The sequence below is a fragment of the Nanorana parkeri genome, unplaced genomic scaffold (genome assembly GCF_000935625.1).
Source record: "Nanorana parkeri isolate BGI_ZX_2015 unplaced genomic scaffold, ASM93562v1 scaffold1336, whole genome shotgun sequence".
Lineage (NCBI taxonomy): Eukaryota > Metazoa > Chordata > Amphibia > Anura > Dicroglossidae > Nanorana > Nanorana parkeri.
Genome location: NW_017307604.1, coordinates 349,555 through 370,167, shown reverse-complemented (window position 1 = coordinate 370,167; position 20,613 = coordinate 349,555). Strand labels below are relative to the sequence as shown.

The following is a 20,613-nucleotide window of genomic DNA, read 5'->3' as shown; positions in this document are numbered from 1 at the left end:
ATTTGCACCCTCTCTAGTATTCTCTTTGTTTGTAGGTATTTGACATTTAAAGGCCAACTCTGGAATCTAAATGGTAGGCGAGTTGGCTGAAGGATCCTCAGGTTCCATGACTAAGCATGACAGATTAATGGCTTCTCTCCCTTGTGAAAAGGAAGCAATTACTTTGTTAATTTGCATAGTTTGTGAGACATTAACCACTTGCTGACCGGGGTGTTTATACCCCCTTCCTGTCCAGGCCATTTTTCAGTGTTCAGCGCTGCAGTACTTTGACTGACATTTATTCCGTCATGCAACGCTGTACTGAAATTAATTTTATACCATTTTTTGGGACAGATAGAGCTTTCTTTTAGTGGTATTTAATCACCACGTTTTTTTTTGTTTTTTTTACTATAATGAAAAAAATACCAAATTTGTTCTAAAAAACCTGTTATCCCTGTTATGTTATAAAACATTTATTATTATTATTACCCAATTTTTTGGTAAAATATAAAAGACGGGGTCACGTCGGGTAAATAGACACTAAACATGTCAAGCTTTAAAATTGCGCACACCCGCTACATCGCAAAAACTACCACACTCAAAATTGACCACTCTGCAGCGGAGGGGGCGCACACCCGCACGCATATTACAAGCGATAGGTCGTCTCTACAGACGCCCGAACGCTTGTATGTAAACAGCCATCGCTGGCTGTTTACATTCAAAGCCGATTTCCAGCTCATGCCTGCCGCCTAGCGGTGGGCACGAACGGGACGGGATGGGACGTCTAAAGACGCCCACCCGCTCTCAAGAAGCCGCTGTCCGGCCATTTAATTACAACGGCAGGACAGCAGGTGGTTAAATATAGAGGACTCTTCAGATAAAGAGACAGAATACTAGGATGACTTAGGCCTTTAACAAGCAAAGGTGGGCGCAAGGCTTAAATGTTTTCACACCATTCTTTCAACTACATGAAATGGAAACATCCAAACAAGGCTTTTGTTTTGGCCAAAATATTTTTCAGTTACCTTTGCAGAGGACCATATTAAAAAATGGGCTGCTCCACCTGTAGCAGATCTACCCATAACTACATTAAGCAAGGTGATGGTGATACCAATGGACAGGAGCCCCCAAAAGGAACCAACTGACCAGAAGATAGAATCAATTGCACACAACCTATATACCGCCCCTGGATCTTCTATGAGACACATTCTGGTTCTGGGACAGACTTTTGCTTCAGGACATAGTCAGGTAGCAGACTTCCCCGGGGCTAATTAGATTAAGAGATCAAATCTTACAGGGTTTTAAATACCTGCGTGACACATCACTGGATTCTAGTGCACTAGTGTCCCCAATAGTAGTAGTTCTGCAAATGATCCTACAGTTGTTGCACTGGTTGTCAAACGAAAGGCAAAGCACCCTAATCTGGCACATAGTGACCAGCTCTCCCCAGATAAAATATTAACTGGAAATACACACAGCACACAAAGTTCTCCGGGTAATAAATCTCTGCAGCCCTAGGTCTGTGGTCCGTAGGAAGGAGGCTAGCCCTCAGGCTCCTCCAGCAGCCCCAGTGACGGTTCAGTCCGTCACAATTTTAACATCACTTAAAGGGTAATACAAATTAAAAATTCCTTCAAGTATCATGCCTGGGGGGGGTCCCCATAAACTGCCTGTAAATTGGCGGATCTGTACGATGTATAGAACCTGCTGCAGCAAAATTGACATTTCTGATGAAAAAAAATGAATTGTGAAAGAAAGAAAAATGAATGTGTGCAGTTCCCCTTCCCAAACAATACCAGACCCTTTAGGTCTGGTAGGAATGTTAGGAGGGACCATTTTTTTTCTTTTTTAAAGCATAGGGTTCCCCTAAAAGTCATACCAGACCCTTAAGGTCTCGTAACAATATTTAGGAGGGACCCCGTGTAAAGAAAAAAAAAGTCGTACCAGGCCCTCAAGGTCTGGTAGGAACATTGAGGAGAGACCCCAGGTAACAAAAAAACGTGTGTGGGATTCCCCCTTAAAGTCATACAAGGCCCTTAAAGTGACATTAAACCCTCAGATTTTTTAACATAAAACAATACTGTAATGTGTGCCTTACTGTAATCCATGGTTGTTTCCCTTCTCTTTGCTGTTCTTCCTTTTAAATCTGTATCTGTTCTCATGCTAGGCAGAACTTCTGTTTTGCAGCAGACTGCCTTGTCTCTGGAATGGCTACATGGTGTCTGTGTGTACGTTTGCAACCTGAGCCAGCACTACAGGAAGATGCACTCAGCTGCAAAAGGGAAGTTCTCCCCAAGCATGAGAAGACATGAGGATTTAAAAGGAAGAGCAGCAAAGAGAAGAGAAACTATCATGGGTTACAGTAAGGCACACATTACAGTATTGTTTTATGTTAAAAAATCTGAGGGTTTGGCGCTAGTGAGCAGCCAACCAAGATGGCCGCAATCTAATCTGGCTCCACTACACCCGGACACGAACTTCACAAGCTAGATACTTATTCGGTGCCCCACTACCTGCCCGACTAGTGGCACAACTCCAGGAACGGCTGGAGACCAGAAATGAGAAGGAGTTACAACAATACCCACAATCGTTGCCGCAGGTCGAACACTCCGGCTTCGACGCGCTCTCCAGCCAAGATGGCGTCGTCTCCCTCAGGGCCGAATTCACAGCCATCCTCGCAGGAGTCAATTGCGGACGCCGACCGTGCCTCAAACGCTAGTACATCCTCTCCTGTACCGAGCCATCAACCAGAGCCGGCTTGTAGAGATTCTGATCTGCTAGATCGCTTCAAAATCCTGCTACAGAAGGAGCTGAGAACCGCCACTGACAAACTGGCGGCACAGCTCTCACGCGATATCAAAGAACTGGGATCCAGGATCAATGATATCGAAGGTAAACTGGATGATGTGGTCAGTATTGTGGAATCCCATGAACAGGACTTAGACTCCGTCAAAACTGACCTTTCCGCTACCCTCCTTAAACTAGAAGACCTGGAGAACAGGAACAGGCGCGGTAATATCCGCCTACGCGGTATCCCTGAACATGTAGAGGACCTGAATGCCACGGTCACGGCCATGTTCCAGGAACTACTTCCGCACTACCGGGTCGAAAGGCTGGAGATGGATCGGGTGCATAGGGCCTTGGGCGCCAAAAGACCGGAGGGACCACCGTGAGACGTAATCCTTAAGCCGACCTTTTACAGAGCTAAAGAGGAAATCGTGAAGGCAGCCTGGGAACGCCGTGACCTCACGTTCCAGGGCTTCAAGTATCAAGTATACTCAGATCTGGCTCCACAGACCCTTCAGAAGAGGAAGGCCCTGAAACCATACCTGAACTCCCTGGCGCACCACCGCATCAAATACAAGTGGGGCTTCCCCCTCAAGGCCCACTTTGCCTATGATGGTCGTCAGTACTCATTCGCCACTCCGGAGGAAGCGGGTCCGCTGCTGGAATCCCTACGCTTGACTACGCCGGACATGCTCAACATCCCACCGCTGGCTCCGCAGGCCCAACAGAGACGACGCCTGCAACCGCTATGGGAACGCGGCCCACGATCTACCCGGAAAAAGGCTGACAGTCGGCAACGATCCCCACGCTCTCAGGAAGAACCCCACGGATGACAACACGCCGGTGCCTACCGGGTTTCATTGCAACCTAAAGTTGGTCCCCGCGGCATTCACGGGACCATCGCGGATGAGTGGCCCGACTCTGGAACGGCTCCCACCCCTCTTGTCTCCGGAATACACCCGGGACCGTCGCCGATATGAAGTCCCCGACTACCGGGTAATGTAACCGGCTACTCCTAGGTTTACCTCTGGCGTGCAACCGTGTCAACCGTGTCTCCGAAAAAGTGGCTACGCGTTGCGCGGGTGTACATCTTTTTCTACGCGTAGCCACTTTTCCGGAGACCCCTGATACCCCTGTGAGGGTGCACCCTGAGGCTTGATAAAGAGGTAACCCCTAGCCTCAGGGTGCACCCTGAGGCTTGATAAAGAAGTAACCCCTCGAAACGTGTAGCCACTTTTCCGGAGACACCCGATACTCTTGTACCCCTGTGACCATAGCCCGACTGCTATCACTGACACACGGCGTCCCTCAGCCGCGTGTTGCTCCTCACCCTTTTTCTCCGTTCCTGACCAACGCGGTTTGGCCCGGCCAGTCGAGTACGTGGGCGGCCATACGGTTGCACATCCATTCTGGATCAGCCTCTCACACCACCGGAGACATCCCTTCGAGCCAGGATCTGTCCAAGGAGATGGTCGCATAGACAACAGGGGAGCTCCTAATCGTAAGTCCCTCTTGTGTGCTGTGACACTGCCATAGACACCCAGACTCCACACTCTAAGATTTAATAGCGCTCCTGACACTGTCCGTATTTCATCGATCCACTCCACTGTATCTTTTGTGTTTTCCTTGCCTCACAAGTCAGGCAATACAAGGGAACAACATCATTGACTAGTGCAGGAGTGAGCAATGAGTACTCCAGTTGTAGTGAAACTACAAATCCCATCAAGCCTGTGAGACATACCTCTGGCAGTCAGAATCTTGGAATGCATCATGGGACTTGCAGGTCCACAACAGGTGGAGTGCCGAGGTTGGATAAGTGTAATCCATTAATTCAATCACATGAGTGGTTTGTATGGAAATTCTGTAGGGTAATCAGAGAAAACATCCAAGAGGCACACAGTCAAGTGCAGATATTTGGTATATTAAGTACCTGTAATAACAAAATTAGTAACTTGTGGCCAAAATGTTTTTTAAAAAAGGGAGTCTCAGGGGGACAGGGGAGGAAGTCTCCCCTGCCCCCCTGACATTTATGACAGTGGTCCTTAGACATTGTTATCTTACCTATTTTAAGCACTTGCACCCAAAGCATTTTTTAAATTTTTGCACACAAGTTAAAATTGGAATTTCTGGCTAGATAACTGCTTTAAACCCAACAATTATATGTTTAAAAAAATAAATAAAGGCCCAATAGAATGCTGGTTGCAATTTATGTTGCACAATATTTGCACCGATGTTTAACAAATCAATATTTTTGGAAAAAATGCACTAAAATTAATTTTAGTGCAAAGTAACAGAATGCAATACCCAATTTTTGGGTTATGCTGGATAAAGAGATACCAAACATGTAAAGTCTTAAAATTGTGTGCGCCTGTGAAATGTCAAAAAATACAGCATTCAAAATTGCCCATATGTGATGTTTTAAAAGCCTTTACCATTAACAGCGAGTCATGGTGCTAAACGTTTTGCTCTCACTTGGACATTCACGACAATATGTGTGGAAAAAACATTTTCGCATGTGTGCCTGGGGGTGGATGGCTTTTAAAGTGGGGTCAGGAAGCAGAGTGGAGATCACCCACTGGAATTGTGCTGCTTACCCTCCGAACTGCTGGTAATACAACAGTATATAGTGATATACTAATGTACTTTGTCTTTTGAGCTGTAGATTGCACTGTAGTGCAATGTTAGTCTCTATGTGCATGCTAGTCTATAATACACAGGAAGTTTCTTTTTCTCTGTTTTCAAAAGGTTATGGCCCAGGCACTAAGCAGAACACTGCAAGTCATCAAGCGCCGCATCTAAGCTACTAAAAGATGGCAAGCAGTTCAGATATGACGTTTGCAATTGCAAGGCTCAACAATAACAACTATCAGCTATGGAAGTTCAAGCTTGAAATGCTGTTAAGCAAAGATGACTTGTGGCAAATACTGAGTACAGACAGACCCACTAATGGATCCTCGGAGGAACGGAACAAGAAGAACAGGCAAGTAAAAGCAATCATAAGTCTGCTAGTGGAAGAGAACCAGCTTATCCACATAAGAAAAGAGAATATAGCTAAAGGTATGTGGACTGCATTATAAAAACTGAATGAGCGTTCAAACCTAAACAGTAAACTATATCTGCTACGCAAGCTATATGAGGCTAGAAAAAGGCCAGGAAATGCGTGCATGTCATGCCGGGAATTGTGGAATAGCTACGTGCAATTGGAGAGGAAATTTAAGATAACCACGTGGTGGCATTACTGCTATGCAGCCTTCCAGAGTCATACAGTCCTCTTATTAACACTCTAGAAACCAGACCTGAACGCGAACTAACACTAGAATACGCCAGAGGAAAATGAATCCATGAATATGACAGAAGTAAAGAAAAGCATGAAAGCACAAAGCAAAGAAAGCAGAGAGGGTTTTCGCTGTAAAAAGACTGGTCACCTGAAAAAGGACTGTCCGATCTGGAAAACTGAGCAACGAAAGCGAGAGGAACCTACAAGAGAAAGAGCTAAGGCATATATAAAGGCAACTGCAGGCACATCATAAAGCACTACTTATAAAGTGACTCAGAACAGTATACCATGCAGATACAGTTGGGCAAAAAAGTATTTAGTCAGCCACCAATTGTGCAAGTTCTCCCACTTAAAAAGAGGCTACCATCAGTAACACACTACGCCGCCAGGGACTCAGATCCTGCAGTGCCAGACGTGTCCCCCTGCTTAAGCCAGTACATGTCCGGGCCCGTCTGAAGTTGGCTAGAGAGCATTTGGATGATCCAGAAGAGGATTGGGAGAATGTCATATGGTCAGATGAAACCAAAATAGAACTATTTGGTAGAAACACAACCCGTCGTGTTTGGAGGAGAGAGAATGCTGAGTTGCATCCAAAGAACACCATACCTACTGTGAAGCATGGGGGTGGCAACATCATGCTTTGGGGCTGTTTCTCTGCAAAGGACCCGGACAACAAAGGAGTGGCTTCGTAAGAAGCATTTCAAGGTCCTGGAGTGGCCTAGCCAGTCTCCAGATCTCAACCCCATAGAAAACCTATGGAGGGAGTTGAAAGTCCGTGTTGCCCAGCGACAGCCCCAAAACATCACTGCTCTAGAGGAGATCTGCATGGAGGAATGGGCCAACATACCAGCAACAGTGTGTGCCAACCTTGTGAAGACGTACAGGACACGTTTGACTTCTGTCATTGCCAACAAAGGATATATAACAAAGTATTAAGGTGACCTTTTGATATTGACCAAATACTTATTTTCCACCATAATTTGCAAATAAATGCGTTCCAAATCAGCCAATGTGATTTGTCTGGATTTGTTTTCTCATTTTGTCTCTCATAGTTGAGGTCTACCTATGATGCCAATTACAGGCCTCTCTCATCTTTTTAAGTGGGAGAACTTGCACAATTGGTGGCTGACTAAATACTTTTTTGTCCCACTGTAATGTATTGACTTAGGTGCAAGCCACATGACTACCGATGAAACCTTTTTCCCAGAAATTAATTTCAATGCAAAGGACAAAGTCTTCCTAGCAAATTGGAAAAGTAATACTACTACTCTTATAGAAATGGCCATATGCATCCTGTCGGATGCAAACCTACCTAAGAAGTACTGGGGAGAAGCAGTCATTACTGCCACATACCTACAGAAGAGACTACCATCAAAAGTGGTTAAAAGCACTCTATTTGAAATGTGGCATGGGTCAACGCCTAGCCTAGGGCACGTTAGAGTGTTTGGATGTAAAGCATATGCATATATTCCCAACAACAAGTGATACAAATTGGCAAGCACCGCCATATTAGGTATTCTGGTGGGCTATAGTGAACAAAGTAAGGGATATAGAAAGCTCCACACAAAGACTGACAGTGGCTATAAGTTGCAGCATTTATTTCAATTTGAGCCCATCACCAGAAACAATGATCCTGGGAAGTTGTGAAGTGAATTTGGCCAGTGAACCAGCATGGAAGGTGAGCAAAGTGAAGCCACACATGAGTCAAAACAAGAGGTGGAACTCACAATGGATAAGTCAAGTTCCATTTTAAATTCTGCTGAACAACCTGAAATTAGAGGATCCATTTGGGAAACAAAGGGAATACAACCCTGCAAGTTGGCATATACTGCTAAGAAGACATAGTGGGAAGACAGAAAAATTGCCAAAACACAAAGCCAATCAATGGAGAAAGGCAGAAGTAAAATCACTCCAATTAAATACAACCTAGACACTCACAGAACTTGCCCCGATTGCAGAACTATAGGAAGCAAATGGACTTTCAAGGTGAAGATCGACGCAGAAGAAAATATCCACAAATACAAGGGGATTTGGAGAAGACTACAATGAAACATTTGCTCCCGTCAGAACACTCCTCCGCATCGCAGCCGGCAAGTGAAACACCTAGACGTTAAATCTGCTTTCCTATATGGAGACAAGAAAGATCTCTACATGGAGAACCTCCCGGGTTTGAGCAAGGACACAACCTTGTGTGTACAGTAAACTTCGAAAGAACATCTATGGACACAAGTAATCTGCAAAAATGTGAAAGTGAATTAAATGCTCACAAAAGAGGGATTCACAAAAAGCAAAACGGATCCCTGTCTTTATTCCAGGAATCAAGACGACAGATGGATATACATCCTAATTTATGTTGATTACATTATAGCCTGATTTGAACAGGAAGGGGTACATAATCAAAGAGTGCACAAACTAAAACATAACAACTTTGAAATTAAAGCGCTAGGGACAATCAGTCACAACCTGGGAATTCAAGTAGAGAGGGACAAGGATGGAAGCTATCTTCTCAACCAAAGTCAGAAAATAGCAGAAGTTTTGGAATAATTCCACATGCAAAATCCAAAGGAAGTAAAACACCTACCACCAGGCTACCAAAAGAGCAATGAACCAGAAAACATGCTACACAACAATGACATGTACAGCAGGGTAATCGGAAAACCACTATAGATTGCCACTGTGACAGCATACTCTAGAAAAGTTGCAGCACCCTATCAGCATGACTGGACGCAGTAAAGAGGATAATATAATACTTAAAATGAACAATTCAGATGAAGCTAAGACTGCAAGGAGCAACAAATCCAAAACTAGTTGGATATGCGGATGCTGACTGGGATGGAGACTGCACAGACCGCAAATCCACAAGCAGTTACATCTTCTAATACGGGGAAGGAACCATAAGTTGGTCTAGCCGAAAGCAAGCAACTGTTGCACTTTCCTCAACTGAAGCGGAATACATACTGTAGCAGCAGCACATCAAGAAGCAATATGGGTTTTCCAGCTTTTAATGGACATGGAAGTACATATGTCAAACCCTATTCCAATCTTTGAAGATAACCAGGGATGTATAAAGCTGACAATTTAGAAAGGGTCAAACCTAGAACCAAGCACATCGACGTAAAGTATCATCTGCTTAGGGACACTAAAGAGCAAGCCATTAGTGACATTCAATATTGCTTATCAGAAGAAATGACTGCAGATGCACTCGCCAAGCCATTGTCAAAGGATCGTTACAGTTTCCTTCGAGAGAAGCTAACATCATACAGTAACGCATATGCTGTTGAGAAGTGGTGTTGGAAATACAACAGCATATACTGATGTAATTTGTCTTTTGAGTCGTGGAAGGCACTGTAGTGCAATGTTAGTCTCTATATGCATGGTAATCTATAATACACAGAAAGTTTATTTTTCTGTTTTCTTCACAATGCTGTATTGATAAATGTTATGTTCTTCTAAGCAAGTAGAACTTAATTTAGAATTCCTCAAGATCTCAGTGCTTCATCTAAACACATAACCAACATGAACAAGCTAAAGAGACCCACCTTGCTGGTGCCACATGGCCGACAGCAGAGCCTGGGATAGCTGGTGGGGGAAGGGGGAGGGGGCACACTTTTTTGCAGCATACAAGTGACCCGCCTGATCACTTCTTTGTGAAGGCTGAAAAAAAAACAATACCAAGATCATGGATGCTGCTGCAGCAGGTATAATCCCGGTATAACCACTTCAGGACAGAGACATTTATATAGGTATGGCGGCCCTAATGTGGTTAAACAACTGAACTTAAGTATAATACAGTACAGATTGTGTGGGTATCAGCTTGTCCCTGGAGGAAATGATCGTTGGCAGAATAGTGTGTATGGATTCCTCCCAATCCTCATCCAAAATATTGTGGGTATCATTACTTCATTTATCCTATAGTTTATTAAGTTTAGTGTCTTTCTTCACCAGTAACAGATTATAATAGTTTAAAATCAGTTATCAAAATATGTGATGACGATTTTTTCAATATCTGTAGTTTGAAAGACAATTTCCCCAAAGCCAAGCTGTGCAGGCTGCATACCTGAGTTGCAACACTTTAGGGAACAATCATGGGATGGAGAACTGTTCCCTCATACATGAAAAGCATCATATGATGTATATCAGGCCTCAAAATTTCCACTCGCCCCCTCGCAATTGTAATCTGAGTTGCCCCACTCAGTATGCCCCTCGCTTGCGGCCATATTGAGTGGGGCACTCATATTAATAACGTGCTGGATTAGTCTGACCCAGGGGTGGACTAGGCCCGGGGGCAGGGTGGCAATTGCCCTGCGGGCCTCTCTGATATCTTTGCAAACGCCCCCCGCAAGTACTTAATCTCTCCCCTCTTGGCCGCTGCAGCAGCATAGCGGTCGAGATGGGAGAGATTAAATGCTTACGGAGGCGGTGGGGGCGCTTGCAAAGGTATCAGAGAGGCTTGGGGGGCAATTGCCCCCCTGCCCCCAGCCCAGTCCACCCCTGGGTCAGACTAATCCAGCACGTTATTAACTTTAGTGCCACACTCAATATGACCGCAAGCAGCGGGTATACTGAGTGGGGCAAATCCGATTAGTAACGTCCGAAAGATGTGGACTGGGAGGGGCAGCCATCTTGGTTCTTGTGACAATTTTGATGAATTATTCAGAAAACTGCATCTCCAGAACCGCTAAAGCTACAGATGTACTACTTTCTGTGTGAGGATATGCTTTGCTCTATTGGTCACATGGTTTGGCAGCCATTTTGGATTGTGCAATATTCTTTTTTTTTTTTTCTTTATTTGACAACAGCATTGTACAACATTTTACTTGACAATACAGGGCGTCCGTCCAACACTGGTGTCAGTTGTAATCATGTCACAACGTATGTGCATCTCGAACAAGGAAGGAGCGCAAAATTGTAATGCAAGTCACATTACCATAAGCATAATTTGGTACAATAGAACATTTCCCATTTCTGCACAGGGTCCTCACACCCTACAGTTCCATTGCGCCCCCTACCTTATATTGACCTCTCCACGGAGAGTGTGGTACACCATTATTCACTATCGTGGTGGGGAAGTGCATCTCCAGTCTAATCACCCCAGAGTGATTGTATACACTGCAGTAGAATTGTACGTGATCACACAATCCTGGTTATCTAGTAGTATGGGGAATGGTCTACCTCATTCCCTACAAGTAGAAGAAAGGAAAAGAAAGGAGATTAGAAAAAGATATAGCAACAGGTAGAAAGCAAGATGGTGGCGGTCCGGTCCCCCCCAGGGTCTAAACCCCCCGATCCGCAGCCTGATCAGGCATGGCCTGTTTGTACACGTCCGAGTATCTGAAGCGAAGCCATGCTCCCCTGGTAGAGCAGAGGCGTTCCTCGGAGTAGCGCATGGAAGCTGTAAGATCCTCCATGCGGTAGCTGTCATTCATTTTCTCAAACCACATGTGTATTGTTGGGGGGGGGGGATAGGCTGTCGCCATATCAGTGGGATACAGGCCTTGGCTGCAGAGAGCAAGTGGATGGTAAGAGATCGCTTGTATTTGGCCATAGAGTGGCTCGTCATATGCAGAACGTACGTCGCAGGGTGATCGCCCAGGTCGTCCATGGTAAGTTGTTTCAGGATGTCCCTAACTGCATCCCAGAAGGGTCTAACCGCTGGGCAGTACCAGAAGATGTGGGCCATCATTCCCCGTTCTGTGTTGCATCTCCAGCATGTGGGAGGCACCAGTGTATTGAATCTGTGGAGGAGCGTGGGGACCCTGTACCACCTGGACAGAATCTTGTATCCTTGTTCCTGAAATTGGTTAGCAACGGAAGCCTTGTGTACAAGTGACAGGATTCTAACCCATTGCTCGTCTGTAAATGTCTGACCCAACTCCGTCTCCCATTTCCTCAAGTAAGGTGGGCAATAGTCCTGGGGGGTGGGGACACCCCCCAGGACAAGCAATGACGTGTCTCACCGGTTGTCCCTGTCTACACATGGTTTCGAATGGTGTAAGGTCATGGTTAGGGTGGGCCACGTGTGGAATAGACTGCAGGAAATGCCGAATTTGCATTGCCGACCATGCGGGCAGAGGGGGGGTTGTCATTGCGCTTATGGAGTCTTGGGAGATCCAAGTCCCATCGCATGAGAAGTCTAGAAGGCGAAACTTATTGGCTGTGAGGAGTCCCCTAAATCGTGCATCGTCCATCTCAGGGCCAAAGTCTGGGTCCTCCACCACAGGGTTCATGGGGGACGGGAATGGAGAAATGGAAGTAACCCTGAACGTCTCTCTGGTCGTGCGCAGAGTCGCCCCAATGGTGGGGGATGGTGGGGAAGACAGAACCGGGGGGTGTGGTGCTGTGATCCATGGTAGACCCTCTATCGGCAGATTGTGTTCCCCCGTTTCCATCTTTACCCATTGTGTGCTCTCCCGGCTACACATCCAGCACGCGCCAAGTGAACAGCACGCGCCAAGTGAACCGCCCGGTAGTACGTGAGAATGTCCAGGAGACCCACTCCGCCACATCTTTTAGGCAATAAGAGAAGTCGGCGTCCTATCCTGGGGGGATGACCCGCCCACACAAACCCACCGAACAGACGCCGCAGTTTGAGGAAGAACCCTGAGGGTAGCCGCACTGGCAGGGCCTGCAGAGCAATTTCGGGAGGATAGTCATCTTGATCGAGTTGCACCTGCCGAACCATGTTAAATATTGGACATAATATTAATTGGACAGAATGTAAAATAGTTATGGGTAAGTGTGTATTCAATGGCTTTGAGAAAAGCCATTACCAAAATAAAATAATAAAATACTATTTTTTATTTTTTTATTTCATCATCTAAATTATTAAATACAGATACAATTCCTTTTAATGTGGTTTAAAATGTTATTTGTTTTTGGGCTGATCTCCACTTAAGACGGCTAGAATTCCGCCGTATTATCACTAGTCAAAATATATATGTCTCATATGAAACACATTGTTGTGCCGTACCAGCACAATGTGGCTTTCTTGTACTTTTATTAATATTCTGTGTCAATATGTTTTTTATTCATTACACTTGGTCCTTTTGCATTTATCACATCACTATAGAGACCATTGAAAGTGGAATTTGTAAAACTGTCTTTTATATTTATAATTATATTTGTAATTATATCTATATGTTATATTGATTTAATTGTTGCCTGTTCTGTTGCGTGGAGGCCATCTAGAGACAATTGATATGTCCCCTAAAAAGCCCTAAGGGCAGTCCGTTTATCTATGCTTTGTTCTGAATCCACCGCTCAGCTGCCTGTTTAATATGCCGGCCGGCGATCCATAGAGCGATCTTCACTTAGATCAGGAGAAATGTTATATCTATCTCCTTTAGATCGTAAGTTTATATTGAGCGGATTCCATTTAAGTTTAGAGATGTGCTGCATCTCCCCCAGATCTGTATTTTTACCATGCAGATATTTATAATAGACACCGAATCGGAATTTAGACTAAGCTGACGACTAATTAAATAACTATTATCAGCTGTCCTCTCTGGACGAGCCTTCAGCAATGATCTGGCGACAGGTGATTGGTTTAAAAGTTCCATGTGATCTACCATGCTGAGATTTAAGAGCAGGATACAGGGGAGTGTTTCATAGGTTCTGATGAAGGGGGCGTGCCCCAGAAACGCGTAAACCTGTTGAAATCATAGGGTCAGAGGACGCTGGCGAATTACATCTTTCCAGACTCTCCCTGCTAGAGGTTCCGATTTCCCATCGAATTCTACATGCTTTTATTCCATTTAATTTCTGTAAGTACAGCCTAAAGCTGTAAGTGTTTTAACATTAAATTACATTTTTACACAATGGAGGCGCCCTTTTTCGTTCTTTGTTTCCTACATAAGCAATGACAACAAACTTAGTGTGACCCGTAATAATATGCATTTTGTCTCTACAGCCAAGAAATTATTGATTTACGCAAAAGACAATGGAATTGCCATAGATGTAAAAGAGTCTAGCATATATCCGCTATGAGTCAGGCAACGACATGACAATCAAAGAAAGGTTGGAGAAAGAAAGAGAGAAAAACCACATAGGACAAGACAAAGAAAACAGAGCAGCTAGAAGTTAGAGAATTGAGGAGAGTAACCAGAAATACCCTATTATAAGCAAAAAGGCAAAAAAAATGATAAAAGGTAACTGCAGATCAACCATCATTGATCTACTTCATGTAGGTGGGGGGCATAAACAATCTAGGAGGGTGTAAGTATTCAACCAGTTGAGATGACCAAACATGATTGGAAAACGTCAGAATCTTGAAATAGGACCCAAGCCGTCCAACTCTGATGGAACAATTCAGAGCAAGAAGAGTCCACTGCAGCCATTACCTCCATACACATAATGTCATTCAAGTTATCCAGCCAATCTAACAGAGAGGGCGGATTTCCAATGTCTCGCAATAGCGTGATGGGCCGCAAAAAGAAAAAAACGTAAAACAGATTTCTTGGCCTTCGAGATCGACCTAGGCAACATAAAGCCAATGCAGGGGTATTTCTAGTGGTCATTGAATGTGCTTATCATATATAGTTAAAACCCCATCCCAGAAGTCCCACACTGGGGGACAAGACCACCATACATGCAGGTAGGTACCCTCAGATTGTTGGCATCTCCAACATGTATTTGATACCAAAGGAAACATATGGTGTAGTCTCACTGAAGTAAAGTACCATCTGGAGTGCAGGTTGAAGTTGTGTTTTTGCAATTTGCAAGACGTGGCCTTTTCCCAATCGACAGGAGTCAAGTCGGAATCCACATCCTGAGTCCAAGCTTGTGTGTAAGTAGGCAATGCAGAAGAATGTTGAGAGAGAAACAACTTATATAACAGGGTAATGGTGTGTGGCAGGGGAGTAGATCCAGTGCATGACGTCTCAAAAAGAAGAAGTCCCACTAAAGGTAAGAGAGGGTATGCATCGAGTCAGCTGAATGTATGATACCCAGGCCCTATCGTCTAGGGAACATTTGGATAACACAGCCGAATAAGAGAGCAAGGAGTTGTCTCGTAGGACATGTCTCAGTTGTGCCCAAAATTGTCTATCCCAACCCAAAAAAGAGGGAGCATGCATCCCAGGGGGAAATTGGGGATTGTCCAGTAGGCGAGTCAATGGGCCAGGCAAAGTGGAAAGTTGTAAAGGAGTATGAGAATGATGCCAACACCAGGCAGGAGAATATACAAGGTGGGGCCAATCTGTGCTACCACCCAAACTGGATAAAGGTATGTGTCTTGCCAGTTCATCCTAAAGCGATGCTTTAGGATGAACTGGCAAGACCGAAAATTCCAAGGAGACCCACTGTTTATGCGGCGCATTGTGGAACCAGTCCAGCACCCGGGTCAACAGGGAAGCTTTATAGTAAAAGAAAAAAATCAAGCAAGCCAGCACCAGCCTGCAATTCAGATATCGTGAAAAGGCGATAGTTTAATCTCGGTCTGTTTTCCAATTCCAAACAAACAAAACGTGTTTCAGCTTAAGGGGGAAAAAAAACAAGGAATGTGTATGGGGACAGTTTGAAAGAGATATAAAAATTTTAGGTAAAATATCCATCTTAACTCGCATTCATGCTTCCAAACCAAGAAAGAGGGCGTGATCGTCAGGATTTGAGATCCAGCACCATCTTAAGGTAAGGTAAGTAGTTTAGTTCATATAAGTGGGATAAATCAGAGGGGACTTGAATTCCAAGGTATTTGAGGGAGGAGGATTGCCACAAGAAAGGAAAATGAGAACGAAGAGAAGAGGAAGCAAAGTAATGTTAAGCATCTCTGACTTTTCATAGTTCACCTTAAAGTTTCTAACAGAACTAAAAGAGAATTCCTAAAGAATGGCTGGTATGGTAAGGGAAGGCTGAGTAATATACATTAGAAGAGGAGGAGTTGATTGAGTTCCTGCCGGACTCATACCAGTTTGTGATGCTGGGCCCGAGCCAAGGATTGTTTATGAACCTCCTCTAGGGCCTAGAAGTCGGAGGTCGATGAGGCGCATGCGCGGAGTTCAGCGGGCCAGATGTCCGTTCGGATGTCTGTTCCGTGAACCTCGCTCCTAGGCGGATGGAGTCCCCGCTCCGATAGCGGATAAGCACCAGAGGCTGTAAGGAGGAGAACCGTGGAGACTATTCGTAGCGGGCTGACAAGTCATGATGGCCGGGGGAACATCAAAGAAAAAAGACATGCAACCCCGAGCGGGATCCAAAACAGTGAATAGCAAAACACAGATGGCTACAGTCCCAAGCCCTCGTGGAGGGATCGATACAGCACAGAGAGAGAGAAAAATCGGCTTCTACGAAGAAGGCAGTGGTGAGTAAACAATCTAGAAGGGAGCACTCCCCTGCCTCAATGTCTCCATTAATTGAAAGGACACTAGAAGATATGCTTTTATTACAACAGGCCTCCCTTCCCTCTAGTCCTCTTAGTGCTGATATTGAGGTGAATTTTGGAGGAGGGATGGAGGAAAATAGCATTTTTATGCGATTTTCGGAAATGCTGGAACAAGGGCTGCAGAAAATGGCCAAACAGATTACCACTGAGATTAGAACTGATCTCCAAGAGTTGGGTACACGCATAGATTCGCTAGAAGCAAAATTGGACGAAACTGTAACGCGCACTAATCAAAATGTGAAGGATATACAGCATCTCCAGTATCAAATGGAGGAAGTATTTTCTAAAGTTGATGCTATGGAGAACAGATCACGCCGTTATAATTTCCGTATCAGGGGACTCCCGGAAACAGTGACTGATTTGGAACTGAATGTGGAACTCCTTATGAAGGATTTATTGCCTGAAGCAGAGGATCATAAATTAGAGCTGGATAGAATCCATCGGGCCCTTGTATCCAAGAGACTCGATGGACAGGCTAGAGATGTTATTGTTAAACCACACTTTTACAATACAAAGGAACAGATCATGCAAAGTGCGAGGCAACGCTCAGAGCTATCTATTATGGGGCATGCTATTCACATTTTTGCAGATATTTCTCCGGCAACAATACAAAAAAGGCGTGCCTTGAAACCCCTGCTACAGATTCTAATAACGAAGGAGATAAAATATAGATGGGCGTTCCCTTTTAGACTGACTTTTTTTTTCCGGAGTAAGCCTTTTTCTATCACAACATATGCTGAAGGTGAACAACTGATGAGAAAGCTGGGATTACTTCCTGAGGACTGGGAAAGATCACGTTTGGACAATGGGGGCTGGACTGAACATAGGGCACAGCGTTCATTATCACCTCTGTGGCAGAAATCAAAGTGAAGAATAGCATCCCCCCAGGAGGAAAGAATTAGAAGGGGTGTTGCCCTTTATTGAATGCATATTTTTTTTCCTTCTCTATACATTATTTGTCTATATGTTGCTCTTCGGTTTGTAGCTATAGTAGCAAGAAAGGGCACAGTATATATATAGTAAATAACATATAATGTGGACCGGGGACCTGACCGTACTAGGCGGTTGTGCGCCTGGATTTGACCGAATTCCCGGTACTCCACGAGATGGCGGTTAAATCGAGTGTTGACATGGGGTCAATACCCTTGAAGATGGGATGGGTGGGAGGGGGACCTGCCCATGAAATTTGTTGTTTTGTATATGTTTTGAGTAGGTGTTGTATGTATGTTCTTTGTGTGGATGGCTGCTCACTTTCCCCCATTGACCCATACCTTAAATTTAGAAGGACTCACCCAAGAAATAGGTTTGGATGATAGCTAAGACACCAGTAGTGTTTGCATCTGACAATGCCAGGGGGCTAAACTCCCTGATAAAGAGGAAAATGGCTTTCCAGTATTACCACTCATTAAAGGTTGGGATCTTGTTTATGCAGGAAACCCATTTCCCGGCAAGCTATCAACCTAAATATATAATCACACATTACCCGCAGTTTTTTCTGGGCAATGCACCAGACAAGACCAAGGGAGTGGCCATTTGTTTTTCCACTCAGACTAGTTTTCACTCTTTGATGGAGATTAGGGATCCAGGGGGTAGATATTTATTCTCGAAGGGACACTTAGAAGATAAATTAGTTACACTAAAAAACGAGCAAACAAACACATAAATGAGTTAGATGTAGAACTCCAGAAATTGTCTAAAGTACATAAGTCAACGCCATCGATACAACTATTAAAAGTAATAGAGAAAACCCGCTTAGAACTAAATTTGATGTTAACTACAAAAGCAGAGAAGAGTATCAGGTGGTCGGACAATAAATTCTATGTGCATGGGGATAAAATAGGAACGCTCTTAGCGAACAAACTTGCCCCTAAAATTAAGACTCATTCAATGCCCAAAATACGCTGTCAGAGAGGCACATATACACTGAACCCACGTAAAGTACTCACTGAATTCCATTCATATTTCCTAGACATATATCGGGAACACACGCCAGCAATGGGAAACAGGCTGAAAGTTTTTTTAGATGATATAATGCTGCCAGGTCTCTCCTTAAAACATAAGTTGATTATGGAAGAACCGATAACAGCTTTAGAGATCAACTTAGCAATAAAACAGACAAGACTTGGGTCGGCACCCGGCCCAGATGGGTTGTCGATAGCATACTATAAAAAAATTTCAGAGGTTCTGATTCCGAGAATGGAGAGGTTCTTTAATCATCTCAGGACAGGAGGGCATTTAGACCGGGATCTCAATAGAGCATTCATATCAGTCATACCCAAATCTAATAAAGACCCTGGGGAGGTCTCCAACTACAGGCCAATATCTTTGATAAATAATTACTTGAAAATTCTGACTAAAATACTGGCTAATAGATTAAAAACGTTTATATCGGCATATATACATAAAGACCAGGTTGGTTTTATAGTAGGACGTCAGGGCCCTGATCAGATTAGAAGGGCAGTAGACATCATGACGCTGTTACATTCAAGCTGGGATGGGAGTTCTTCTCAATATGGTACGTTCTTATCAGTGGATCTTCAGAAGGCTTTCGATTCGGTCTCATGGAATTATTTATTTCCATTGTTGGAAAAATGGGGATTCGTTTTATGGGCATATTGAGAGTATTATATGACCATCCATCTGCACAAATAAAGATGCAGGGATACTTGTCAGAGACCATTCCGATAGCTCAGGACACTAGGCAAGGCTGTACGCTCTCCCCATTGCTTTTCGCGTTGACAATTGAACTATTGGCAATTGCCATACGCGAAAATGTAAATATTAGAGGAGTTAGATGTGGCCCGAGAGAACATAAATGCGCCTTATTTGCTGACGACTTGCTGTTGTTTATAACTTCGCCCCTGGTAACATTACCTAATGTATTGAGATTATTGAATCTGTTCTCTACATTGCGGGTTAATACATCTAAATCTATGGCCCTCAATGTGAACCTCCCTTGGGATATATGGTCTAGGGTAAAAGAAAATTTGGTATTTAATTGGGCCGATGATGCGGTTCAATACTTGGGAATCAAACTTACAGCATCTTTCCCTGAATTGCATAGCAGAAACTATACTCCTTTGTATCGCCAATTAAAGGAAGATATGGCCAGATGGAAGCACTTTAATTTGTCCTGGATAGGACGCATTAACGCCATAAAAATGTCTATTCTTCCGAAAATGTTGTATTACTTCCGAGCTCTACCTATTGCAGTACTTAAACGGGATTTACAGAAATTTCAATCACGTATGCTTAAATTTATTTGGGATCATAAGCAAGCCAGGTTGTCAAAGAAAGTATTGCACAACTCTAGACAAACAGGAGGACTGGGGGTTCCTAATCTATATCAGTACTATAGGGCTGCACGAAATTGCACAGCTCTCGATGATCTATAATAAGGGGTATCAGCCAGACAGGGTCTCGATGGAGCCTCTCTCTGCCTCGGGCCTGTCGATTGATCAGTTGAAGTGGATGACCCCGAGACAGAGACCGGCAGTCTTGGCTCCGACGCTCTCGCACTCCCTCTCGCTGTGGGATGGTGTGAGGGAGAGTCGGGGGTTTGTCTCGGAATACACTCCCCTGGCACCTATCTTTGGCAACCCTAGGTTTGCACCAGGGCAGCATCATGGGACGTCTCACTGGTGGCAGGACAAAGGGTTATACCGTATAGCACAGGGGTTTAGGGAACGCAGACCCTTGACTCTGGGGTACTGCCAGGAGATTTTACATATGCCCCAGGTGGAATTGTTTTGATTCAGGCAACTGCATCACTTCCTGGTTTCACTGCAAGTGCCGTAGCCCGATAGACAATTTAATACGGCATATGAGAGATGGTGCTTGTGGGACAAGGGTCAAAAGGGGGGAGTTTCTCTGATTTATTCTCTATTGGTTGAGACGCAGGAGAAACTGCCTTATATGACAGCATGGGAACGAGATTTGGAAATTGATATTTTTAGGGAGGATTGGCAGCGCTGCTGTAAGCGGGGTTTCTTGGGGTTAATCAACATATCTCTGATAGAAGCAAATTATAAAGTAATGGCTAGGTGGTATCTGGTACCTTCCAGGCTGGCTAAGATTTACCCGAATGTGTCGTCAGCTTGTTTCAGAGGATGTACACATCCGGGTACTATATATCATATATGGTGGCAATGCCCAAAAAATAGGATTTTTGTACTCACCGTAAAATCCTTTT

The 20,613-nt window shown here is 44.3% G+C and overlaps 1 protein-coding gene across 1 annotated transcript in view; it reads right to left on the bottom strand.

The window, feature by feature from the left end:
* The window catches only part of PICK1 (protein interacting with PRKCA 1), a gene marked incomplete at its 3' end in the record, with an annotated part of 316,855 nt that overhangs the window by 96,217 nt on the left and 200,025 nt on the right, over positions 1-20,613 (bottom strand). The gene's annotated exons all lie outside the window — the stretch shown is intronic.